Below are 20,300 nucleotides of genomic sequence, written 5' to 3' on the forward strand. Positions count from 1 at the left end.
CGCGCTGCATGGTGCTATTCGTGCTGATTTTACAGCACGGAACACGCACCTGCCAATAAAAATCAGCACAACGTCCTGAATTCCACATACTCGGTGAACTCCGTTGAGTCTCACATGTTTTTATGTAACTCCGCGGAGTGAAATTCCGCAAGTTCTGCCCACCCTTAGACTGCAGGTACATGCCCAAAACTATGACCTAACTAACATCACCCACTGGGAACATAACTGTCATAACAGGTTCTTCCATAATCTGTGAACATATTTTAAGAACAATGTTAAAGTGATTTCGTGCTTTAAAAGGCATTTTGTATTCTCGTCGCCAGTGTGCCACATACGGGTCTCAAAAAATCATAAAAATGTTAACATTAATAATCTACTTGATCTAACTGTAATGTATTTAACCCATTAACTGGACTAAAATTGTGTGATCTGGGGCAAATATTTTATTTTACAGAGCTGTCTTTTTCTTCATTCTCATTTGAGAGCACCTTCAAATGTGAGTTCAGCTTTTCAGCTGTACAAAAAACTCGTTTGATTAAATAGACTAAAACGTTTGCTCCATGTATAAGAATCTAGCCCACATATAGGGTACACATGACCCTGACTTGCCTCTTAGTTTACTAATAACATTGCCATCAAGGCAGTTGCAGGAGTGTTTCTCAGTTCATGTTTAAAAACTCACTTTTAATAAATATATTACTAAAGCATGATGTGGTAGCTTGTCGTTTACAGACAGTAAATTTCCTATTAAAATGGGCCAAAAAAATCCCACTAGCATGCAGTTTTACTGATAAAACTATATAGTGTAAAAAAAAAGTGTGAAAATTTGATTTCAGCAAACACATCATTTACACATCATCAAGTAAAGTGTTCTGATTTGTTTTCATCCTATTATATTTTTTTCATCACTCAGGATTACAAAAAATGAGATTTCATAACTACTGAAATACATTTTGAAATGTTTTCTACAGTTCACTTATTAGCTATTTAAATGTGTGTTTTAAAAAAACCTGACACCCTACAGTCTTTCATTTCACACTCTGTACAGCATATCAGACAGTTCACTTTACACAATCCTGGAACTCTGCAGTCAGAGAAACAAAATAAATGTTAAGGAATACATAAACTGACTTCTGACCTCTGTCTCTGAACACAGAGCAAAGGGGACCAGATAAAAACAAGATTTAAAGGCCTCTATATTGCTCCTTCACTTTCTGAGTAAACAGAACACCTGCTCTTTGTCAGCCTCCATAACGGGCGAGTAGGCCCTAAATATAGTTCACCCTAATAAAATCTGACTCGCCATAGTGAGCGGGCAAGTAGATTTCTCGAGGCCTGTATTTTCTAAAATCTATCTCTCATTTAAAACTGTTTTGGACATGATGGTTGAGTGGGATCTTTGCCCTGCAATTGGCTGTTAATACTGAAAGGATACAGACTTCACTTTAGCAGACAGATACGCGGGTGCTGACAGTAGTTTTAGGAGGCTGAAAGCGTCCTTGAAAGTATCATCCAAGTAGCCAAAAATAATATTTTCCAACTAAATGTATTTAAACGGCATTTGATTCTGTATATCACCATAATTATGAACAGCTATTTGAAATATATAGCATGGAAGGAAAAGAAGCAGGCAGACAGACCGAATTGAACCCCGTGGCTAATGGGCATGATAGGTTAGTGTATTATCTTTCTAGCTGTGTTTTAATTGTCCTTTTTAGGAACTGCATCAATATGTTTTGTATGAACTCTTTTGAATGAGGCATTCTAACTCAAGAAGTCGGCTGGCAGTTCCCTCCCTGCAAGCAATTACTGAATATAATTTATGGATTTTTGCTGATCTGCATTCCTGTTTCTTTACACTTATGACCTGTCATATGCTGGTAATGGAAATCCTGTACCATTTATTGTTTTTTGCTTGTATACATAAGGTGAGAGTAGCTGCCAAAAGTACATGATGCAAATTGTTGATTGGAGCCTGATGAGAATCATAGCCTACTACTTGCTATGATTTCTCTCTCTTAATCTATTTCATATTCTGACAGATGCTTTAACAAAAACATTTAAGATCATTGATTCTTTGTGAATGTAATACAAAAACTGGTTTGGAAAGGGTGAGCTTAAAAAGCCCAAATTGGCGACTGAGAAACATTTTGTTGTGTATGCAGTACAAAAAAACAGGTAGTATGATTTATAAACAATGGAATGTCATATATCTAAAAAACTAGGCATATTGTATATTGCAAAGAATTAATTGAAGTATGTACATAGTATTACGAGTAATAGCTGTTAAATGTATTGAGAGACTGATTTGACAAATCAGTAGAAACTTTTAATAAAGATACATTTTGTAACGTGTATGCACAGTTTTGTTGGATATGTGTAAGTATTGAATAGCTGGTAGATGTGCGTTGATGTCTGTATATAGAGGTAGAGGTCGTGGACCAGGGTCAAAACGGACTCGATAATTCTCGCCTCGGTACCTACTCTAACCAGGAACACACTCGGCAACTCTGGGCATTAAGCTTGCCTCATCTCTACATCGGCCCCCCACAGACGCCGGGGATGCCTGGTTTCACCTTGGAGATACCCAGAAAGGGACCATCTCACAGGGATAGCCAGGACGGGTTCCCCAGCGGTCTACAGCGCCGGGACGCCCCGTTGCTGGGGCAGCTGTGCGCTTTACAAGTCTACAACATTAACATTAACATTAATTAGTTATAGTAAACACGCTTCCACTATGTCCTTTTGCACTCCAGTGATGTGGATACATTTGGCCACAGTTATTTTACCAATTAGATCAGTCTGGAAAAAATATTGATACTGTGGACAGTGTGATATTGTCTCTTATTTCATCAGTAAGTGAATGAAAAAGCTGCACGACTCAGTTTTGGACATTTCAGTTGTGAACTGAGATTCTTCACTGGACTAAGCTAAAAAAACATGCAGTGTGCGGATTTCTGGTACATATTCTGTTTGTGTGATCTTGTAATATTCTGACAGTGTCTGTGTACGAATCATGTGCAGTCATGTACTAATGTGCTCCATCACTTGAGGATTTGTGAAGTGAGTTTGTTTTGATGAAAACTTTGTATGTGAGATCTGATGCATATATTAATGTATTGCCAAAGTTACATGGACATACTTGATAGCTAATATCATCCTGATAAACAGAGTCAAACGAAAAGGTGCATATTTCCCTGATTTACATGCACTGATATTTTTGGTTCTCATCCATTGTTGTATGACACAACCTTTAAGCATCTAATATCAGATAAAGGAAGAGAATGGACTGCGCTTTACATGGGAGACATAGGCAAGTCCTTTAACGCAGTCTTTATATTGTGATGATATAGTGTTTTAGCATTCATTTGTAGGTGTAGAGTATCATTCCATTTGGTTGGTTCTGATATGCGTTGTTGATACACTGTAACACTGATGTTAATTTTATTTTTGCAAATTGAGTTTTTCTCTCTTCTATGATGCACTCTTTTTCCCAATATTTTTATTGAGCATTCAAACAAGTGGTACAAAGAGAGGAGATACCTGCTTTGTTATTACACAATATGAGGTACATAGTACATCAAAACATATTACAATCCAAGTAAATGCTTTTACAGTCAGTGTAAAGATTGATGGTACGAATAGCCATTGTGGACGACTTAGAACATCATAACTGTGCTATTTCTTTGGATAGCGGGCGCTGACACAAATCATGCGGGTCCCCTGCTTTTGGATGGATGTTGATGAAGTTCATTTTTTTAATTTTATGTTCATGCTGTCTCTGCTACAGTGTTGTACTGTCCTTGGTGCAAACAGACATTTTTTTCACCTTTTTAGCAGTAGCAGGCAGAAATCATGTGTAGCTGTGGCTATTAGCCATGGCCGCTGACATTATCTGGCAGGGAAGGACCGAATTATGCAGCAAAGTTGACAAAATTATGCTGCAAGAAAAGGCAAATTATCTGGCAGTATTTGGGGCATTGTGTGGTAGTATTACTTCATTATTTTGAGATTCCTACATTCTTAACACTCTCTGGGTATAGGTTTTCACCTCGTTAGTACCAGTTTAACACCCAGATATAGCAATGAGCTACAGAAAGGTGACCAGTCAACCCTTGTGAACGGCCTTCCACTGTGCATTTATACCTTTAGCTACGTTTTCGGAACCCATGTTCACTTTGAGCAAGAAACAGATTTTTGTATTAATATCTGCATATTATGCATCAGATGTTGGATCATGTAACAAATGCGGCAAGTCCTTAATTATGAAGAAAACGTTGCAGCTTCAAATTGCATAATTCCAGTGGTCCTGCTCATAGAGTATAAGCCTGACAAAATATATATATGCCACAAAATAAAATAAACTGTTAATTTTTTCTTTTGTTTTAGTAAAATGTTATGAAACCAGTCTATAGATGGGGATATGCTGCGAGTTGGTTAACTAGAAGAAGGTCAAAGGATTTCTATGTACTTTTCTGATTGAACCCACTGCTTATTCAGCATATTATTTTTTGAAATTCAGTCCTTTTGGTTTGTTCATGTTTCGCTATGTGGCTTATCGTCCTTGTTTCCTGTGGTTTTGCTACTGTCTTTAAGAACCAATATTCTAAAATAAAGGGCTCACAACATAACTGTTACAGCTTTTAAGATTCAGCATCCTTATTTACATTGATTTGTAATGCTTCTTTATAGAGTGCAATCATGGTTTAAGGTGTTCTGAAGGTTTAGTTTCAGCTGATAGGATAGCAAAAGTCGAACAGATTTTCTATATAAAAAGCCAAGTTTTTACAAGTTTACTGAAAAGGAGGTGATCATGGGATTCTTCAAGCATAAAGGGAAGAGAATTCGTTTGAGAAATACCTTTTACAGATTTTCAGGACTATTATTAACACCCTAGCAAAGGTAGTTCAGATCCTACAAATTAGGATTGTGTGTTCGGCCCTCCACTTAACATTCATTAGTCAGTAGTATCTGTACGGTGGATATATCATATGAAATGAAAGAGTATTAGGGTTAAAAGCCCAGAAAAGTGTGTGCATGTCTATCAGAGGTACTAAAGTTTCCAGGGACGATCTCTGTACTGTTGCAGTGAAACACTTTACTACAGGTGCCTGTACAATAAACTGCGGGATAATTTTCAGGGATGTGTGGGATATTGTATACCTTCTCTACGCTTTGTGGCTGGATGATTTGACCCTTAAACCTAACATATGTCGAAACCACATTGAGATTAATGATGCCCTGCTGATAAGTCGATTGTTAATGTAATAGGCACGTCTAAGCAACACAGAAATTTATAAGGAGCATACAGGTAAATTCTCCTGCATGGTATGTTCTAGAAGTAAGTCGAGAAACAGTGTATGTTTTTGCAGTTATTTGCCTTTTGAGTGTATTGGCTGATGACTCAAAGATAAATGTTTGCCAGTCTGGGTATGGCTTTCTGGAAGTCTAATTTACCCTCTGGATGACCTTCCTCACCATTCCTTTTCCCATGTCAGTCTGAGATTGAAACGGTGTTCGCACAAGAAATACTTTTTGGCAGAGCATTTCGCCTTTACTTTTTCTATCTCCTCAGCCCTGTGTTGAACCAAAAAATGGACATCTGGGTAGACTCTTTCATCCAAATTCCGCAGAGAGTTGAAACACTGCAATCATTGAGGATCCGGGAGCACTTAGCAGCGTTTTTCACTGACTATTATCCTTTAAACACACAGGGGGTGTGTTTTATCAAAGAGTACTAAAAGCATTACATAATTATTGCAACCGAAAATTTCAATAAAATTAATCGTGTGAAATCACATTTTGCTCGGCACTGAGTGGCCAGTACTACCTAAAACGTATATTGCATGCAATAAATATAAAATAAAAATTCAACCGGTGACAGACATCTCAAGAAAGGAGGACTCTAGTTTGGTTGACTGCCAGATTTTATTCTCTTTCTGGTGTTCTGTGTTCAGCTGCTAAGGTTACGCCATGGCTGCTCACTGCATTGATCTGCGTTTTACCTCCAGGTCCCTGGCTGGAATCCTGGTGGGACCCATGTAACCTTTCATTAAGTTTGGCATGATCCAAGACCTTTTGATTTTACTAAAATGATATGATGTACTTGTAGTGCATTGAGGCAGCCATCTTCAGTAGTCTGTTGTTGTGCCATTCACATCTTTCTTTCACCCTCTAAAGCATACGGCAAGGGGCAGTGCATCAGCCCACTTCAAACATTGGCTTTACTGTGAGTGGCGACATTCCACTTTTTCATAATGAGCACATTGGTAAACAAAGTAGTTACCCGTGGTGCATTTATTTTTTATTTTTTACTATATATAACCATACAGTCTAGTTTAAAATTAAGTGTATGGTTATCAATGAACATTTGTCCTGGTACATTTTTGTGTTACCTGAACCAAAATCAGCATATATTTAAAAATACTCACTTGGAGATGAGTAATATTATACAGAATTATCATCTCCTAATTCTTCCGACCCTGTAGTTTGTGACATTACCAGTATAGCTCGATGACAAATTGGATACATATTACAAGGTTGCTGTCATGTAATATTAAACAGAGGTGCGTTCAGTGAAGTGGCTGGAAAGTAATGCGTGAGATCTCAAATAGTGTTGTAGTTCACAAATAAAATGGCATTCCCTATGGGTGTTTTTAGTCTATGTGACACTCCAAAACTGCTGAATGTACGGCCACCAGATTTTAATTGTACTTCGTCGTTTCCATCCTTCTGTATCTCATTTTGATTTCATGAAAATATGTTCAGCCATTTTTGAGATATAAGGTAGAAAGTGAGTGTCTAGTGTGCATTTTAAGTATATTTTTTAAATAGTTGACAATTGTGTACGCGTCCATGGACAATATGGCAACTGTGCTCATGCACAACACTCTTTGCATTCACACTAGACATGTACAAGGGGTTTCTCCAATTGTTTTCAGGTATTAGGAGAATAAAAGAAAAACCGAACACAGCAGGGTGGCCAATGCCTCTTTAGTAATAAGTGTGTGTGTATATGTATATATATACTTACGCAGGTGGTGCTGCAGCTGTGGAAGTTCGGACATTGGTTTGAATACCCGCCCCTGAAATCATGTGGGAGTGTCTCTACCAATCGGAGTGAGGCGCTTTAAAAAGTGAACAGTGAATCACCATTCGATGAAAGGCATCTGAGGAAGGCTATTAGGCTGAAATGCATCATGCCGATCGTTTTTTAGCACTGCAATAAAGGGAGGAACTTTCACTTACCTGGGTGGGCTGACATCCTTTCAAGAAGGGGAAGGACGTCTTGTTTTGATATATAATTCATGCTGTGTCAGTGAAGATTAAAGTGATCCAATAATGTTATTTAGAGAAGTATGCTAATAAACGAGCATTCCCTCGTTAATTGCTAAAGGCGAAACTCATATTACAATATTAGTTTGCTGATGAGAGAAAACACTTCCGAGTGCCTCACAGATTTGATTTTACAACGACTTTACGCAGAAAAATAACTCTGCTCATAGTCATGAACCCAACTCGCTGTGATCGAACTTGATGCATAAATGTAACTCTTAGTATGTGTAAATCGTATATGCGGATCCCCGTTGAGTAATGTATTGTTTATTTTAATTGTGGAAGGATGGAAGGGACATTGTGACATCTTTAATGAGTCATGTCCCTTTACCACGCTCAAAAATGAAAAAAATAAATTGTGCTGTACAGTGTGATTAGGCAAAGCAGCAAAAGGTCAACAAAATGTTCAATTTGCAAATACGTCTTTGCACATCATCTGTTTACAAAGGACCAATTTATATTTTGTGAAGTCTTTTAGTAAAATGTATTTTTTTTAATAGAGATGTGACATTTTAAACCACCAATACCGGAGTCTGTGTCATGTCATTTGATCTGTAATAAAAGACCTATATTCCAAAACCTTTAAACAATTATTTCTTACCAAAGCCCAGTTTGTTAGAGGAAATTTTTCAAGAGATTTTTAACTGGATTGTCCTTTTTTTGGTCGAATCTGGGCAGCGCATGCGCTGCTTTGTGAGGCATGCTGTATTAAAGTATGGACTTGAAGCTCCGTCTACTCTCTGCCCAGAGTTTTAATTGGCTTGTGTCATTGCCCTTGGTAAATGCTGGCTTCTGATTCGTTAATAGGCTTTTTAGTCCCTCCTTAGTACTGCCTTGTCTTCATTTGTAACCTCCCATGAGGACTGGCCCTTTTACTTCTGTTGGTACATAGTATGTGTTATTTACAGCCTGTGAGCAATATTTTCTTTAATGAGTTTCTCCTACTGCATGCACTACCTGCATTCCTGCAACTGCATCCGCGTTGCTTGCACCACTTGCAGGACGCTGCTTGTTTTCTTTTGTTTCTGTAGGCATCATGGGAAGGCTCTGGTCGCACAGCTGCCCCCCCTGGCTTTCGATTTCAAGCGCATTGAAAACTGGCCTGTAAAGAGCACGATTGACAACAAGCCTATACATCTTTGCTCTGTATCTCTGAGCGCCCTATTATTTATTTATATTTTTGTACTGCTTTTATAATTGACTGCGCATGGTGAAGAGCAGGGGCAACAGGTCACATTGGCTGTTTTAAAAACACACAAAAAAAACTGGGAGTACCGGATTAGCTTCTCCGCGATCCCTGATTCTCTTGCATCCACTCATTATGTTTGGAGTAGGCGCTGCGATACTAGGAAAGGAAGCAGCTTTAAAGTTAAGACCGATGTGGCCGCTACCTTCCCTGGATTTCTTTTTCAGCATTTTTACTGGTGTTTCCATTTCCACCAATGCCTACTTAGGAAATGAAACGCAAAAATGTCGTCTTTGGTTCTGAACTGTTGACTGAAGTTTTTTTACGTAATTACAAGCTAGATTTATTAAAGCGATTTCCACTGCTTAGTTTCTCTGCTAGATTTGCGCAGGCGCCATCTGACCAGTGGCAGCAGTTACATCTCCATACATCCCCGACTATGCCCCTTCATTCGGCCCCCCTTCCCAAAAGGGAGGGGGGTAGTGGCTGGACTGGGGGCCTTAGTAGAGGCCACCCCCAGGGAGCAGAACCAGGACAGGACTGGGTGGGGACAAGGCAATGGAGGCCGGGTTGTGTGTTGACACAGGAAGTGAAAAGGTCATCCAGTTGGGTTGGAAGCAGACACCTGCCCGGAGTGAAAGTGAAAGGTTGCGTCCCGAGGTGATAGGTCACCTGGGCAAGTGGACTGAATGTAAGGCACAGTGCTGAGCTTATGGGTCATGGACACAGGCTCTCCTAATAAGTTAAATGGTGTTTAAAGGATCGCTTGTAAGTTGAAAATGCCTAATAAATTGCTGCCTCAATCCTTCCATAAACATGAAATTGGTGTGGTCTAAATTTATTGGGATCCGGGTGGGGGGTGCCTCTGCTAAGGGGTCCCGCTTATCCAGCTCGTGCAAGGAGGTGCTTTGGGTCTCAGGAATGAAATGTTTCTTTTGTACTGCAAATGGGCTTGTAGGAGACACTTTTACACACACCTCGGAAAGCTACGGCCTCCCTCTCTCCCATCGATGTGCAGTGGCACAGGTGCCATCTGGCCAGTGGCAGCAATGATGTACAACCCGAAGGCCGAGGTAAATTCCCTCTTCCCTCAGAAATCAGCATGCCCTCCCACTTTGGATCCCAGTTCAGGGTCGTGTTCAGACAGTGCCAGTTCAGGGTCGTGTTCAGGCAGTGTTAGTTTTTGTTAGGAGAAGTACTTGCAAAGTGGTGGTCGTCTCTCCATACATCCCCGACTAAGGGGTCTGCTTATCCCTTTCGTGTAAGGGAGTGATTAGGGTCTCTTGATCCAAATGTTTTTGTTCTGCAGATGGGTGTGTAGATGACTTTTTGTTTTGTAACCTGGCTCCTCCAGCTCACCCTCCCTCAGGGGTAACTCTAAACACTTGAGTGTAGGCGTGAGTTGTCACAGACACAAGTAAAAAGCTGCACACACTCAAAGCTCTTTTATCAGCAGTATTTTTTTTAATCAAAAGTAAATACAAAAATATTCATATCTTGCGAGAAAGCTTCTGGTGCTTTATTATAACAAACAGAAGAAAGCAATTATGAAGGCCACATCCCCTGACAAGCGCCTCATCAGCTAGATTTGAGGAGCTGATGTGCACGTCACATGAACAGCCCTGTTAAATGACAAGAGGAAAGATGCTTGCCTTAATACAAGCAGCAGTGCTTGATAATTGTTTAATGCAAAACAGTTTACTTTACTAACAAGCATTTGCAATAGAAAAGGTCTAGCATTTTCAAAACTTTGACCTATTGGTATTGTAAATTGACAGTGCCTTCTATTATTGCAGGTTTTTTAAACGCAAAAATAAAACGCAATGTCATATACAATGACAATAACTCAAAATCTCGCAAATGCAAGACGTGTTGCATTGCAAATGCTTGTTAATTTTTTTTTGCCAGTTATGTTCTCTCCTGCTTCCTTGTTATTGTCCTCCTTTCTTATTGCTTCCCCTTCTTTTTATTGGGGTTTCCTGGAGGGCTTCCTAACTCCTTTGTCCAGTTTATTGTTTTAGATAATCATGCGTATTGCCCTTGTTCTTGGAGACATTTACACATTTAATGTGAATAATATTCTTCTATTTTTACATAGTCTTTTATCGAGTCTTTTATTATTAAAATGTGCTTGATTGGGTTACGTTATGTTGTATAATGCTAAAATTACTATGCCTTTTTCCATGTCAATTTAGTTTATAGCTCCTTTCAAGCTACTAAATGTGTAGTTTTTGGAATGACTGTCTGAAGGTACAGTCACCTGCCCACGAGGCAGTGTTTACTAGGACTATTTCATTCTGATAGCTTGGTGGTGTTTACTTTATTATTCGAGCCTACAAGGATGATCAAACGAATTGGAATTTCTGGTGAGGTTGTTACATTTATGGACCAGAGGTCGGTACCTCTCTTGATTAATGCTAAAAAGGACTGATAGGCTGCAGAGATATCAGAAACAAGGTTCCAATCATTTACCATTGTGGTTCTAGAGGGTGATGTTTTGGGATGAAGTACCGTCTGTATGTGCTTGAGTGTCACTTCTGACAATCCAACCAATCTAGGTTATCGGAGTTCGACTATAGTGATGCCATAGGAAAGTGATTGTAAGGTTATCTTCTGTGGTTTATATTACTTAAAAGTAACAATTGATACTTGTCACACCAGTTTTTCCGGGTCTTCTGGACTACTAGGCAATCCTTCCGACAAGTGTTGCTGTTGTGCTGAGAACCACAAAAACCAGTTACTATTGTGAGCTCATGATTTGATAAGTACTTCCTATTTGGACTTTGTCTTTCAGGGTGTAGCGCAGTTATGGCTTACTTATGGAGAACGGGATGGTTTAAAATACATGTTCTGTACAGTCATTGTTTTTCTTCTGTTAAAGTACATGAATACTTTATTTACTTCAAAGAAATATGCTTATTAACATGGAGGCCTGCATAAATCGCTATTCTGGCTCGTATCCGATGTATGGGGGTCAGTGGAACATATTGCCATCCTCTATCTAGTGGTGTCCCGTTAGCCAGTGACATTCTCTCCAGGTGTGTGCAAGTCTATTTAAACGTACACATTTTTAATACTGAAATACAACTTATAGTTTACAAATTTTAGAAAAAGATTGTATACTCCTCCCTAATCAAAGAAGGAAACATACTGTGAGTTAGGCTTCGTATTAAAAAGCGATCTTGCCTAGCACCAGACCAGAAAGACGTTGTGTCCCCCATCTCCAGTGGGATGACGATACAAGCCCCATCCAATTTTCCGATGATGATCAGCTAACTTGCTCTGCGATGTTTTGTTATATTACAAGTTCTGATCACTGTATGTAAGGAAGCAGCCCACTTTCAAACTTGGGGACTGTGAGCTAGTTTTTTTTAGCTTGAGTTGGCAAGGCTCCAGCCTGCTGCTTCTTGGCTGACGTAGATTCGAGATTTTTGCTGCTCGCCAACATTCAGTTCTCCAGGATCAAATGGTGTGTAGGCGTTTAGACAGAAACATACTATAATTATAAAGCATCTAAAAAGCACCAGAGTAGCACTTACACGGGGATTGTGTTTTTGTCACAACAGTTATCATCTGCACCTTGTAGCGCCTTCAAAAATGTCTCCTTGCTCTGCTATTACAGCCTTTTCTGTTCCAGTCATTAGTGATTCATTTGAAGTCTGAAACGCTGTTATAAAGCCCTAGAGGAACGATGACATCAACGACAATATGACAAACAATCTGTTTAAACGCTCTGTAATTAGGCTCACAGGCTTAATATTAATTCAAAAAAGGTATGTAAGTCTAACATAGCCCTCAGGCTGAAAAAGAGAAACTCTCGTTAACAAGTTAAAGAAAACACCAGTTTTTTTGCTCTTGTAAAACATGAGGGTCCTGGTGAACAGGACCTTTTGCTTATCTTTTCAAGACATTGTCGTGGTGTGGTGGTTCACTGCTTGTCCTCCGTCTGTGGAATCAGTTTTCAGTCCAGGTTGACAGCACATCTGTATCTGGGACCTGTTGTTATCAATTCTTTAATATGTACGTAACGGGTGCTTTGGCTTGGCCCAGAGAAGTATTCCTCTCTCACCACATACTGTTGATGTTTGGTATTGCATTCAGTCTCCTGTGGAATGTAATTTTTTTAATTCATGAGGGGCTATTTTACAATACAAAAGTACACTGAATGATCACACATTAAATTGTTTTTCTCATAGATGCGTTAAACCCTGAAAGCAAACTTTTTTTTTGGTTTTAAACTTTCAATGCATCAGGCTTTTAAAAGAAATTTCAGTTAGGACTCAAAATGCAAGCCACACTTCTTGCATAATATTTCAGGGTTCATGCTAGCTTTTTATCGCAGACAAAATGTTATTTGGTAAAATGTTATATTGAATAGAACATGACCATACTAATTATGAAATAAATCAGTAATCATACCCAAGCCATTATATCATTGACCGTATCGGAGTAAATAAGGAAATGACTAAAATGGAGTTTCAGTGCAGTGGGATGTTAATGTTAATAGGAAGTTATAGAGCGCACGTCGCCGATTGGCTTCATGGCGTTAAGGATGTATTCTACATAAATTACATTCTTCACTTTAAAGCAAGTCTATCTGCAAATCTGAAGGATGTGATAAATATAAGATTGCTAAAATGTACGTGATTTCATTTATGTGGTATTTCTTTTTAATTAATAGGCAGAGCTTACTTTAGAAACGCATTTGCATTCAGCACATTGTATTATTTTTTTCATGTTCCTTTAGAATGGGCATCCACCATTACAGATTGGATCAGCAATCGGGTGCCCTCATATCATAGTACCATCACACTCCTTGATTGCACGTTGGGCCACTTTTTTGGACCCACTTTTACAGCAATAAAGCTGTATTCCCTTCATCATAATTTAAGAGAAGTGCGCCCATGAGACGAGGAAATAAACAATAAATTAATTTGGGAGTAGCTTGTTTCAGTGAGGTTTGTTGTGTCTTGAATGCTTCACGTGGCCAAGTATTTAGGGCTATACTCTTCCTTATTGACGAGATACACAGACTATTTGCATGTCTAAGCCTGTTTCCTGTCTGTGGTGGCATGCTGGGCAAAACAACGGTGCACGGGAATGTGACCGGAGTAATTACTAGTGGCTGAGATTAACCTTTTTGTTTTCCATGGTGCAATGCCTTAGGTGTGACGGGTATGGCCAGATGTGGGTCCTGTCCTCATTGTGCCAGTAGAACCAAGCTGCACCCTACCAAAGAGATACATATAGGCACACACCGGTCTATGGTCGCTTGTGTTCCAGTTCAGAAGGGACCTGGCTGAGCAGCTCCGGCTGGACTGTTCCTTTTAGAGCAGGACCAAGGCGGTTTTGAATATGGCTGACTCCCGTATGAGGTGGCATGGTAGGCAAAAAACAGTTGACTGGAATGCGGCCCTAAGTAATTACCAATGACCGATTAATTCAAGCATTTCATTCATCACTGTTTTCCTCTCTTTTACAGCTTTGACTAAGCTAATAGTCTTGCCAGAGATTTTTCTAATGCTTTTTTTCTCATATAGATTTCATTTCTTCGCACACAAGTGCAGAAGAAATTTGGCAAACGCCACAAAATTGTAAATAAATAAAAAAAATTGTGTGCATGAGATGCTGTGCAAATTGCAACAAATGGGCAACCTGATATCGGTGTGAAGCAGTCTGTAGCAGTGTGCAGCTTCCAGGCTTTGTCAAAAGGAAGAAAATAAATAATGTAGAGTGAGGTTTTGTAGTTCACCCATTAAGAGCTTAAAGGCAAGAAAATATATAAGTCCTTCAAGGTCAGCAGTAGAAAGATCCAACTAATCGATCGAAAACATGCTCCGGAGACAGGATAATCACTTGTATAGGGAAGAAAGCCATTGACGGCAAGGAATGGCGATTAAACAAGAAAGCCAGCTCATTATGAGCATGGGGCTGACCCAAAGCCCACTTTAGGTATTGCATTGTATATAGTATGTCTTCTACCACAGAGTACTACGTTTTTATGTAGGTGACACTTAAAAATAACTTGACGTATTTGGTTTTCAAAACATGAAATTGCAGCATTCCTTTCTGAATTATGGAAGATTCTATATTCCTCTTATATCAGATCTAGCGATTTTCTTCAGCATCAATATTTTTTGTGCTAACCTTCTAAATAGTATTCCCCGGGGGATGCCACCAACTGCCTATCTTTGTATTTCAGTATCATGTAAGTGCCTGGGCTGGGGATGGGAGAAAGTATCGCTTAAAGGTCCTGAAGGAATTGTTAATTGTGCCACAGCTGTGCCAGGACAACAGTGGCTCATTTACTGGAAGGCTTGTACCCAAGAAGGTGCTTGGGGAAATTACTGTCAGTTTGGAAACCTGTAAGATAATTTCTGTCTGTGCAGCTGAGGAGCTCAATTTATTGTGAGGAATAAGATAATGTCTAGTTGGTTGTGCTTTTACTGACAAACTACAGTGACAGAAGAAATGAATGCCTTCTTTACTTCTGCTTTTTAACTGAACTCTTTATAGGGAGTGGTTAATTTGGGTCACTGTTGGTGCCCGTTTGAACTATGAAGCCAACTTCTAAAGGGGTACCAAGAGTTGGTATTATCAACAGAAAGTCCAAAGACAGGGAAGACTTAATTCCATTGCATTCATAGTTCGAACTTGACTTCTCGAGTTTCATGGTAAATTTATTCTGATTCTGTTGGAAATTTTGCACTTTGTGTATGGTCACCCCATTTCATTTGTTTGTTTGCCATTTGCTGAACTTTATTTTTGCTGGCTCTAGAACTGTGCACTTTGCTCCTGCTAACCAGGGGTGAAGCACATGTGCTCCTCTTTTCAACACAATGAAATTGGTATAACCTGATTCACATAATTAACTTACATATAAGGCTCTAGTTTATGGTACCAACGTGTACTCCAGGCCGGTAAGTTAAATATCACAAGTGGACTGCATCACTCATTGTGGTGTGCAGTACAGTGACAATGCAAACAAGATTGCAGGCTTGCCACTGGTATCTGAGCTGCACATGTTTTAACTGCAAATTTGACTTGTCAAAATAACCCCTTTTGACAGGATTAAACCTTTCTTTTAAATATTTATGTCACCCCTAAGAAGACTTAATTGCCCATAAGGCAGGGTGCATGGCTTTTAAAAGTACGATATGGTAAAGATTAATATCAAACATGTCGTACTTACAGTGACTTGCCCTTTAAATCCATTTTCTCTGTAGCAGGGTAGGTTGTTTTTACAGGAAATTACTATTCACTACTAATTCTGTATCTTGAGACTGGAACTAGCTGGAAAAATAATTAACTATTTTTATTATTTATAAAAAATACAGTTCAATGGTGTAAATCAAATTTGTTACAAAATATTACAGAAAATTAATGTTTGCCCTGGATGAAGTCCTTGGAACTAAAATGCTCTCTCACTTCGGTCAGCCAGTAATTAGCATTTAAATAGGCGTGAATGAGGTGTGAACTTGCTTTCAGGAGCAAACAATAGGCTGACCTGAATGGCGGAGATCACACATCTGAACCTGATGGAATATGTAGGGGTACTAGTATGATCCTTTTTGACATTAAAGTGTCAAGTCCTGTTTGAATATCGCCTTCTTCTTGGCAACTCTGCTCGGATTTTTCATATGACACTTGAGGCGCTTGTCAAAGAGGCTTCTCCTGTCATAAGCAAATGTTAGCTGACACTTGGGCAGTGTCCATTTTCTGTCCACCAAGCAAGTCGTGCCTCAATCACAGTGGGCCTCTTTTTGAAATTACAGTGTCACAGCTTGTTTGACAGGTCTGCTGAGTTTACATATCACATTTAGGGTACACCTCGACGGGCTAAGGCCAGAGGGCAAAACAGTGCTTGTGTATTCCATATCAGGTTGCTGAAAACTCGGCTTTGTTCTACCACACATCGGTCTCTGAGGTTGTTATGGGTACAAGGATTGCCTAAAACTGGATTGTGGTATTAGATATGGGAAGACACTAGGATTACCAGAGAACACCCCTCACCCACAGCCCTCAGATCCCAAGTTTAGTCTGGTAGAAGACTTAAGTCATTTTGAATATGCACAAAGTTGGTATAGATTGACATGGGAACCTTAATCCCATTAGTTAGGGCGTCCCGCGGGGTCTTTCTCACTAGTGGTGGGTGAGCCACTGAAAGCTCGAGCCTGAAGCCTGGCTCAGCTCAAGGTCCTGTTAGGACCTTGAGCCCATGACGAGCCGAGCATTCATGGAACTTCTGATTCCCACCCTCCCTCTCCACAGGTAGTGGCATTATGGCCTGAGCGGCTGAAACCAGGTTTGTGTCCTGGCATCGGTTCAACATCCTGTGGGTCTAGACGAATCACGTAATTTCCTCATGCCTATAAACAATGAACTTGACTATGCGTAATGTAATTAGAGCCGATATAAAGGGCTCAAATGCCTTCAGTTCGAAATTGATCTATATTAAAACTGGAGAAAAATGCACAAATAGGTACAAATAAATAAAGTGTAACATAAAAAAGGAAAGAGAACTACATGTGCAAAGTGAAACCTGAAAACCTGCATAGATTGCGGCTTCCCCACTTAATTGTGTGATCTTAGGCAAATATTTTATTTCACCAAAACTCCCTTTTCTTCACAATTGCTTATGAAAGCACTTTCAAATATGTGAGCTCAGAATATCAGTTCCACAAAAGCCTGTTGTGTTTGATTTAATAGAGTATAATGTTTCTATATAATCTGGGTCCAGATACAGGGTTTACATGACGACTGCCTTGCCTCTTAGTTCACTAATTGTTCATGTTTAAAAAACACTTTTAATTTTGTACTTCTCAGTATGGTTCTGTAATGTGATGTCTTGTATCAAAGCTTCTACATGTTAAAGAAATAACACGTTTTTGAATTTTGACTAGTCTTTATCATGTTTTAGGTCATGTTTGTTGTATGATTTACATAGCAAACATTTCCAGGGCTCTGCAGAATTATGTTCCTTGATGGACATTTCCTGACCTCCTGACGTGTAGTGAGAGGCCGGGGAACAAAGGAACTGAGTGCAGCCCTTGTTGTCAGTCCTGGTCCAGTTTTGAAAATCCTGTCCAATTCATGAGCTCACATTATCCCTTATTAATGTAATCCATCAAAAAGAAACTGGAACACATGCTTGGAATAGTCGCTTTGAGAGCACAAGGCTAATCCCAATTCCAATAACCACTGGATAAATCGCCATCCTGCTGCTCAACGTAAAGCACTTAAACGCCTCGTCACGGGTTAGAAGTGCTATATAAATGTAATTACGATAGAATACAATATAATAGTTAATGCACTATTCCTCCCAATTTACAGATGCTCTTAGAACACAGCTTTTACCATTAAGAACAGACATGAGATGAGCTGTGTCCCTCAGTGCAGCAGCTGTGTGCCCAGCATGGATTCAGAGAGTGTAGAGAAGAAGGACTTGTCCCTAATTGAATTGCGCCACCCATGGACTGACATTTTTTTTAATAATAGGGGTGTTTGATAAGCAGCTGTTCCCTATGGTGTTGGTAAGTGGTACAATGTACCAAAACAAAAGGACGCAATTGAGCTGACAGTGAAAAACACAATACTCTGTGAGCAGTTCCTGATTCTCCTAGAGGAAAAAAGGAGCATTTAGCAGACAGGCGTTCTGTAAAGAGGTCTACTTTGCTGTTAATATTTACAGTACGATTAAGAAGAGCTCCTAGAGGGCTCCAATAAGCTCAGCCTTGGGTCAGGGATGGTCGTAGCAGAGTAGGAAGGAGGAAAGCAGAAGAATTTTCCTTCTGCTTTCCTTTTACACACACCAGAGTTGTTTAGTTTCTTCTAAGGGAGATTTTATGCACAGGAAGCCGGCGGGAAGTGGCACTGCACTTATCCACACAGCTGAAGACGAGAGAGGTTCCCATCCTGCATGGGAAGGCAGTGTCCATGTCGACTATTTTACAAGACATATGGGTGAACTTAAGTGACACTCTCTGTGACCTTCCTTCAGGAGATCCTCCCCCACTTTCTGCCGGCCCATTAGAATACTGCAAAAGCCCTGCTCTAGCTATCTTATAAGGAATTTCCCCAATGAGAGCTATTTGATGGTTGGTGAACAAAAACGGCTGAGTAACATAGTTGGTAAAAAAAGGTTGAAATTGTTAGCTTAAATTTAATTTTATCGCTCTTCTAAATAAAAAATCCAAGTCAAACAGTACACCAGGTTTTTGAGCAGCATACCCCTTGAAGGTCTTTAGGACAACGATGATCCAATAGCATGAGCAAGCCAACTTTCCACATCGTCGAATCTTCTAGGACAAGTGTTCTCTGCAACATTCAGACGTGAGTGTCTCACAGACAGACAGGCATGTATCCTACACCCTTGAACATTCTCTGTTTACACCACCAGTGAGTTAAGGTGGTTCTCTTCAAAGCTACTGGCTCACTTGTGCAATTTTAAACAGAAGATGGACCTATGAGGTACTCCTGTAGTCGGGGCCAGGTTTTCAGGTTTCTTGTTCCATTTTTACAGTCTTTGACTTGTATGGGTGACTCCATCTTCTACAGGCATCTTGGCTGCCTGTTAGACGCATGAGATTCAGGATTACGATTGCATTGCAGAATAACTGATTCACAACATCCCTCTTACCATGAGCAATCTACCCTATACCTCGTTAAATAGGTTCTATGCTTCAAGAGCAGGGCAAAGTTCATATTGTTTTGGGACCAATTGCCATGTTTCTCTGTGTGATTTCAAAGTGGTACAAATTCAGCTCTTAGTCCTTTGCCCTCTATGCGTAAATATATTGGCCTTCTTGGAGAGAGGCCTTTTTAGGTCTCGCCTAGGCAGTGCGCAGGCGCTGCTCTAGGAGGGCCTCTAGCCATCGGTCTTCACTTTTCAAGCACTGCACTCGTGCTAGTGGCGGCATCCACCTTGCGGGAGTGAGCAGCGGCGTGGCCATGTTAATTACAAACATATGGCCACTGCTCGCCCCGGCAAGGTGGATGCCGCTACAAGCGCGAGTGCTTGAAAAACGAAGACAGTGAAGACCGCTTGTTTAGAATTTCGATGCACTTTCTTTTTTTTGGCTATTGGTTGTGCTGTGGGGGAAGATGCATTCCTAGATCACAGACAGAAGGTAGCGAGGCAGACAATCCCTTTTCGTGTTGCAGCATTGCTTGATAATGAGCAGTTCTCTCTCGATTCCCGCTCTTGCTTGTTGTCCAATCGCAAGTAAAAACTGTGAACTAATTACCTTTCGGTATCTGATCCTGAACATACTTTGAAGTTCCCATCAAAGGCGTCGGCAGACTACAGTCATTACCATTTGAGACTTGTACACTGTGTATATACATCTGGTGACTTTGAGCCAAGGCACAGTCACTTACAGGTGTGTTTAACTAATTTGTAGCCTGAAAGCCTTATACTAACCGCATGCGAGAACAACCCACTTATGTCTTTCCTCTGATTCCTGTTTCCTCAAGTTTAATTTGAAACGGATTCCGAGGGCGATGTCCTTGAAATGTGTTTTGAAAGATGTCTTGTAAGTCAAAAGTACACCTCTGGCATGTTATAATATCAAATAGACCAGAAAGTATCATTGCGCTGAATTTCTACAAGCTTGTTTCTTTAAAATCATCGACGGTTCCTATTCTACCAAAGGCTAATGCTTAGGTATAATATCTTTTTTGTGCCTGGCCAACTGTGCTTTTGATCGATTCTGACTGATTCTGATCAACCTCAAAATTATAATGCATTTAACACATGTTCGCAGTTTGTGCAGCAGAA

General features: G+C 39.9%; 1 protein-coding gene across 4 annotated transcripts in view; it reads left to right on the forward strand.

The window, feature by feature from the left end:
- The window catches only part of CRTC2 (CREB regulated transcription coactivator 2), a 181,057-nt gene that overhangs the window by 1,206 nt on the left and 159,551 nt on the right, over nucleotides 1-20,300 (forward strand). The window lies entirely within an intron of this gene.

Source organism: Triturus cristatus, chromosome 12 (genome assembly GCF_964204655.1).
Source record: "Triturus cristatus chromosome 12, aTriCri1.1, whole genome shotgun sequence".
NCBI classification, from domain to species: Eukaryota; Metazoa; Chordata; class Amphibia; order Caudata; family Salamandridae; genus Triturus; species Triturus cristatus.